Source organism: Lactuca saligna, chromosome 1, assembly GCF_052625555.1.
Source record: "Lactuca saligna cultivar CGN05327 chromosome 1, ASM5262555v1, whole genome shotgun sequence".
NCBI classification, from domain to species: domain Eukaryota; kingdom Viridiplantae; phylum Streptophyta; class Magnoliopsida; order Asterales; family Asteraceae; genus Lactuca; species Lactuca saligna.
The window spans coordinates 99296280-99304462 of record NC_136417.1 but is presented as its reverse complement, the minus strand read 5'-3'; the positions used below and the strand labels follow the sequence as shown (position 1 = coordinate 99304462).

General features: G+C 33.2%; 1 long non-coding RNA gene across 1 annotated transcript; it reads right to left on the bottom strand.

Annotated features, from left to right (window-relative positions):
- Window positions 1-2660: 2660 nt before the first annotated feature.
- LOC145000313 (uncharacterized) lies at window positions 2661-3622 on the bottom strand. Its single transcript, XR_013661190.1, has 4 exons — window positions 3558-3622; window positions 3376-3468; window positions 2768-3057; window positions 2661-2673 (listed from the first exon to the last, which is right to left on the bottom strand). It is a non-coding gene; the product is annotated as an uncharacterized LOC145000313 (long non-coding RNA).
- Window positions 3623-8183: the final 4561 nt, after the last annotated feature.

The window sequence follows — 8183 nt, the reverse complement described above, 5'->3', positions numbered from 1 at the left end:
CTTGGCTTATATTTTCTATATGTGGATCTTCCTCTGCCAAAACGACATTTATTACTTCAAACATCTCTTTATAGCATCTTACTTATGTTGTTTTTCAATTATGGCATTGTACTTCTCATTATATCATTTTACTTATGTTGCTTTACTTTTGGTAGCATTCTATTTCTATCTCAAAACAAAGAGGGACAAAAATCGAACATCCACTTTTGTTTTATTTTTCTATTATGGAATTCTACTTTTTCATATATATATTTTTTTTATTTATAACATCTTACTTATGTTTTTTTTCCGATTATGGCACTGTACTTTACATTATAACATTCAACTTCTATTGCTTTACTTTTTATAGCATTCTACTTCTATTTTAGAATAAAGAGGGACAAAACTAGAAAATACATTGTTTTATTTTTCTATTATAGCATTCTACTTTTTCATATATATATTTTTATTTATAACATTTTACATATGTTGTTTTTTCAATTACTGAATTGTAGAATACATAGAGTTACTAGTGTAAATATTATCCATATTAACAAAATCATACACAACTAAGAACTTCGCAACATGTTTATAAAAAACCTATATTTTCACAAAATTTTCAAACATTCTACTTCTATTTCACAGTTTTTATATAGCATTTTACTTCAATTTAGACAAAAAAAAAAAAAAGGACAAAACTAAAATGCTATACAACCACATTAACATGCTTGAAACAATAATTATCATAATGTTTGTATCGTAATCATAAATACCATCCTAAACATAACCAAGAACTTATAAGTTTTTATGATTAACAAAATCATACACAACCAAAAACTTCACAACTTCCATGTATAAAAATCACTAACCATAAAGTTGCATAGAATTTTAAACACATTTAGATAATTATTTGTGAAAAAACATAGCCAAATCACTAAAAACTTAATCTAAGCTTTCACAGCACAAAAACTTCACAATCAAATGATACACAACCAAAAAATTTCATAGCTTTTATGTATTGAAATCAATAACCATAAACTTTCATAAAGTTTTAAGCACATCTTGACAATTGATTGTGAAAAAACACACCCACGTCACCCAAAACTGATTCTATGCTTTCACAACACAAAAACTTATTCTAAACTTTCAAATACAACAATCATAGATTAAATTTTTTTTTTTAAAAAAAAAACTTATAAACATTCACATATTTCATACATGTTGACGATCATAGATAAAAAAAATGTATAAATATTCACACAGTTCATACCTATTGATGAAGTGTGTTGATGAAGTGGGGAACGCCAGAAGCAGAAAAGATGGAGACCACCGGAATGAGAGGGAGACCGCTCAAATAAGAAGGAGACCACCACTACCCTGCAATTCATAAAATTGAATCAATCTCAAGCTGGAGGGAGAATGTCAAAGTGAAAGGTTGAAGGAGTAAACGAGGGAAACGGTGGGCAAGAAACGATCTAGAGAAACTTTATTAGATGGTGCGACCGGTTGGCGGGAAAGAGTTTTCTACAGTATTAATTTGGCCAAACCCTAAAGGGATGATAAGTCGTCCTTTTAGGTGTCCACAAAACGACGTCGCACAGATTCTGGATATACACACATTATATGTGTGTATATATATATATATATATATATATATATATATATATATATATATATATATACACTACTAGAAAAAAGGCCTTTTACGACGCTCATTGTGCGTCGTAAAACGCTCAGACGACGCTCAAATGCGTGTCAAGGAAGGCCCTGTCATAAAGAGAGACGATGCGCTTTTGCGCGTCGTCTATAGACGACGCGCATTTACAACGCACATTTATGACGCGCATTTACGACGCGCGGTTATGACACGCAATGCGTATCAAGGAAGGCCCTGTCATAAAGGAAGACGGCACGCATTTGCGTGTCGTAACCTTACGACGCGCGTGTTTATGACACGCAATGCGTATCAAGGAAGCCCCTGTCAAGAAAGGCCATGTGATAAATAAAGATGACACACATTTTTGCGTATCATAATTTTAAATGTTTAAAAAAAATATTATTTATAGATTTACTAATTTTTCATATTAAATAATACATTAGAAATCTCATAATAATAAATAAAATACCATAAATAACAAAGATAATTCATTTCACTAATATGTCAAATACAAATAATTATTCCAATAGTGAGTAAATGTTATAAAAAAAAATGAACTCATTTATATACAATTGCATTATCTAGCTTACTATGTGCCAACAACTTCTATCTTTTTCCTTCTCTGCATAAACTTCATTAGCAGCATCCTAAAGAACTTCTATCTTTTTCATCAGCAACATCCTCAAAAACTTCTATCTTTTTCCTTCTCTGCATAAACTTCTATCTCACACTCAATGTAGTTTTAAACATCAGGTTTAAAAAATCAACTTTAAGGTTGCCTTGTTAAAGAGAATGACTAGAATAGATTTCCCTTTTTCACAAGGCATGTGCTTGCTTGCACATATATATGGAATCATTCTAACAAAAAAAAACTGTTCATGTCAACTACTCCAAGGACTATTACGTAATTTAACATGAAGAATTTTGTCCAGATGAAAGGATTGACTTTAAACTTTATAAAAATCATTTAACAGAACTTACCTGACCATGAAGCGTGTTGATCCAGGATCTCCTTGCCTTCCTACTCTGCCACGAAGCTTTGTAAAGCAAGAAATAAATTAAAAAAGTGAGTCTGAAAGTATATGCTAAATTTATGTAAAACCTTAAAACACAATATTGATGCAAAGTTACCTGATTATCAATTCTTCGGGACTCATGCAAAGATGTCCCAATGACATGGAGACCACCAAGTCGTTTGACTTCCAATCCTTCATGAAAGCAATGAATCTCACAGTCCTTTAGAACCGATAAATAGGCAATTGCAATGCAAGGACCAAGAGGGTACATCTCTGCCTGTTCTTCCACAAGCCTTTGCAGTTCATCTAAACCCATTGACTGGCTCATTTCAATTGACTCTGAAATTATAGATTTTGCCTTCTCATATGTCCAACTCTTGTTCTCACTTTTGCCCACGTATTTAGCTGCGTTATTTACCCAAAACCATATACCATTCACATTAACGTTAGGGCCAAATGAAAGAATAGCTACCTATTTCTAATTACCAGCATCCTACTCTCAGTACAACATCCTAAAAAGAAAAAAAAATGAAAGTATACAGCTATAACCATAAGTGGTATAGTTTTCAAAGTACAGTGCCTTATGAAAGATATCTTTTTTAAAGAGTATGCTAGTATGGTAGAAAGCAATGAGAGTAGGATGCTATAACACACAAATAGATGAAAACAAGTAGTTATTGTTGCTTGTTATATTTTTAGCCCATATAGAAAGTGAATACTTACTTCAGTTTTTGCAGTTCCTGTCATCCCTGAAAGCTTTGGATAAAGCTTAAACATTGATTGGTATGTGATTTGTGCCACTACAACTGAATCAGCCTGCAAAGCCCAAGAGGAATACAAGGTAATAGCTTTAAACAAGAGTTGTCAAAAAGAATGATGATATGGCAGGCAATCGCAATATATACCTGGATTGGTAACCCTTCTTTTGCCTCCACAGCCAGGTGAATCCCCTCTGACCATCGTCTTTTTTTTCCACTCTCCCCGTCAACTTCAAATGAACATTAATTTACAGCAATATAACTAGGTTTTTCTCCTAAAATAAAAATACGATGTTTGTAATACCTCGTTTATTATAAGAGCTTTCCCATTTTTAACAATGTACTGGACATCTTGGCGATAGAACTCCCATTTTTAACAATCTGCAGCTCCTCCAGCCATTGTGCCCAACATATACAGATTAATTTCAATGATTTTTTTTCACAGATTGAGATGCTGCAAAAAAAAAAAAAACAAAAAAACAAAATTAAACGAGTGTTTTTGAAGACTATTTAATGCTTTCAAATCATGTTGCTTTCGATTCATAATTAATTATTAATCAAGTAAAGATATATTATAATTTAGAAGGAGAAATGCATACATATATAGCCTCCCATGCTAGCTCGGGAATCTGCAGCAACCATGTTGCTTTCAAATCATGTTGCTTTCGATTCATAATTAATTGTTGTTCCTTTTGCTGGTTTTACCATTTGGATAGAATTCTTCTAAAATCCATCAAACTGAAGCACAGGATTTGATGTAGTGTTTTAGCAATATATACATTCACTTAATATCTAGCAGAAAGGAAAAGAGAAAAAGGCAAGAATTGTAAAGAAACTCACATCTGATGTAACTAGTAGGTCAAATGAAGGGGCATCAGAAAGCAGGTCGTCACTTCCTCCATAGAGTGGTGCACTTGTGCAGTTTAATCAGATGCAAAATAAATCGCATACGATAATAATTACCTTTGATGAGCTGCAATACATCTTATACTCCAAACCATTCACCACATGTACGCCTTCCATGACAGCTGATATAGCAGAAGATTCATCAATACCTGAGAATTGGCATTTATTTCTGCATGTAATTAGGAAACAAATTAAATATGAACATAAATAGATACTTATTTACTCAGTGTCATAAGAAGTATTAATATTTATTAGTTATTACCTCTGCAACATAATACCAGAATCCTTTTTTCCAGGCACAACAGAAAGAAAACCATTGTGAAGATAAGTTGAAAAATTATGATCCACAGAAACCGCAACCACATCAGTCTTTGCATTCCCAACATCCATCAGTTAAATGGTTAAACAACATGGTCCAGATGACTGCAAAAAAATAAGGAAAAATAAATAAATAAACCAGAGTTCTTACAGGATACAGAGACTGCTACATATGATTATACAGTAATAATTTATGTTTATTGTTATTGGTATTGTTACTCTACCTTCACTGTTTTTGTTTTTGTTAATGTTATTATTCCTGTTACCTAAGTGTTAATGTTATTGTTTGACTGCTTTCTGCAACCATAGTTATCAGATTTGTGAGCAAAAATAAAGATAAATAAGCTTACCTACCATTAAGCCAGGATAAGAGTTTAGGGCATCAATGGAAGATGTCTCCTGGATTTTATTATCGTGTCTTTGATCCATGTTAAATATCGTGTCTCCAGGGGGGAGATGATTTAACATCCCTAAATAATTAATTTTGCCTGCAACATGATCAAAAAAATAAATTATGAGTTGTAATTCATTGATTTAAATAAAGAAGATTCGAGAATGAATTTGTCTTATGCATAAGAACATGCGAGCCATTCTTGAAGACCTTAAAGATCGCTTGATTTAATCTCTTAACAGATTGTTCATCGATCCATCCTTTGAAAACCGATCCAGATCCACCTTCTCCAAGAACATTATCGAGTCGGAAATTTCTTGTAGCCAATTTAAGTACATTGAAGCTAAAAGGCTTTAAATTTCCCAATTGTAAGATTTCTGTTTGACTTCTAGGAGTCCAAGAGCTTGGAGGTACTGATGTAGATGTAACTTTACCTGTTGAAGTTTAAACACATCAAAAAGATCATAACACCCTTTTTTTAATCAAAAATACCATATTACTCTCTATACTGCTTAATTTTATGCAGCTGGATACATCACAAAAATATAAAAATGTGAAGAAATTCAACTTTATTATGTTCTATTTTTATATTTACACAATGCATCCACAGATTATCGATAAGAAAATGAAATGAGAAGTATAAGTTCTTCTAGACAAACATATAAAAATTCATCACAAAAATGTAATAGTTATAACAATGTGAACTTTCAATTTTCAATCTAACATTGAAACAAAAACCCATCTTGATCCAGATATTGATCTTCTTCTTTCTTCTCAATTCAAAACACTGAATTGAGTCTCCCCTTCTTTTTCTTCTGAGAGAGAGAGAGAGAAGCAATAATAAAAGTGATAGAAAATAAAAACTCACTGGGACATTAAATCAAACAGTTGGAGGGTGTGAACGGGAAGACGTGTTGAAATACATATAAAAATACAAATGTGAGTGTGTGTTGAATAGTTGAAGTGTGTACATGTGAGCCCCTGGTTTCACGAGGAGAAAAGGCAAAGACAAAAGGCATCAAACATGTTTGTATCTTTTCTTGAAAGCATCAAACATTTTCATTTTTCAAGTGCATTTTCATTTTATAAAATATTTTTTTTTAACAGCACTTGATTAAAAAAAACAGAGCCAAAATGGGATTTGCGAGCAAACAGGAGAACATGATGATTTCCTGCATGCAACCGTTATATCAAGTGTTTGAAGCTTCCCGTAGTCCTAATTACTATACCATCAGTTCATTTTAGGAATAGGAAAAAGGGAAAATTGCATCAATGTTATAGTTAAATAAAATCTTACTGTGAGCATCTTGGCTGGATCAAAACTTTGCATAGGTGGACAAGAACCAAAGATCTTGTGAGTGAGCTCAAGAGCAAGCTGTACAACAGGTAGTTTGCTGTCAATTTCTTGTATCAAATCAGCTGAAAAAAATATTACAGAGTATAAGAGTTCCAATTTTTTAATTAAAAAAATGAAACCATCTATCCATTCAAATCCTTAGTTTAAAATAAGAAAAGTAAATTAGCTGCAAGATTTTATAGAATATACAAAAGATGTATAAACTTCAAGCTATCCATGAACAGAGAGAGTCGATATGGGATTTTATACTCAAACAACCTTTATACTCTCAGAGTTGTACTCCATCTCTAACATCATAATCTCATTATTGCCCTAATTAGAACAAGAGAAGGGGCAAAATTATCCCATGGAGAATCAGAGCAAACCATAGGAGTAATGCCACCATAACAAGGAGAAGGTAATCGTACATCAGATGAAGCACAAAGTAACATTGGTGATGGTGAAGGAATGGAAATAAAACAGAAAAAAAAAAAAACAGAAACCCTAACCAACCTTGGTCGTTGAGATGATGGTGGAGCTTTTCCCTTGACGCAAAACCCTCCATGGTATCAAGCTCAATCTCTGTAGCCCTACGATCTGCCATGTTCAAATCTCTCTCGTCCTCCAGAGAATCGTCCAACCCAACCGACCTTCATAGCCATTTCTATTGCTTTCCAACTCGATATCATAAATTATGTTTCGACATGAGAGTGTGGGGAGGTTTCAAGAAGAACAGAGCAGAAGCAACAACGCAAAAGATAACATTAGGTATCGAGGGCTAATCGAGTTTGATTAAAAAGGTTATAAAACTCGTAATAAAGGAAGACAAACCTCTGGAACAAATAAAGAAGTAGAATGTTGATGGTGATTGACCATGGAGTTTCGAGACCTTGACTTTAATGGAGCTACTGTTCTACTTGATATGGAAATCACTCTAAATTTGTAGTTGTGATACAACTCTTCTATTGATTGAGAGGCTGAGAAAGTACTTGAGGAACTAAAGATCGAGGGAAGTAGATGAAGGGTTTTTGAACTGAAACCTTAGTTCCAAAAATAGTCATGGTTCCAAAAACTGTACCCCTTTGATCAATTTCATGGCCTAGTGACCAAAAAACCTTCGATTTCACTAAGAACCGGAACCCTAGTTCCAACAATAGTCGATTTTTGGTATTTGATTGAGAGAGATAGAGATAGAGAGAGAGAGAGAGAGAGAGAGAAGAACGATTGAAAGAAGGTAAAGGAGAGCATGGCGGGGTTTTTAATTTTTTCAGAATTTCATTTCCCCCTTTCCCCCACTATTAAAGGATGGAACGCGCGTTCCATGAAAAAACATAAAGCGACATCCTTAGACGACGCGCATTTTATTATAGGTGCCCTCTGTGTTTTTTTTAGACACTAATTTAAGGGCGCGCAATAATGCGTGTCTTCTATCCTTAAATTTTTTGAAGAGATGACATTTTTCTAATGTCACTCTCCGTTGCGTAACATAGATCAATGAGCGTCGTATTTTGCGCGTCGTAAAAGGCCTTTTTTCTAGTAGTGATATATATATATATATATATATATATATATATATATATATATATATATATATATATTATTTATGTTCGGGTTGATATTTCGAATACCCGCAAAACCCTTGTTTTTTCCCGCTGAACCTACAGAAACGATCTGTCGTCGCTTTAGGGTCTGCAGTCAAACTAAATTTGTCAACTCTATAGTGACAACTTGTCGTCCCTATATGATACTCTATGGCGACGAAGCTTTTGCCTCTATAGAGTCATATTTTTGTCGTATGTGTATCTTATCACTTTATATTTTA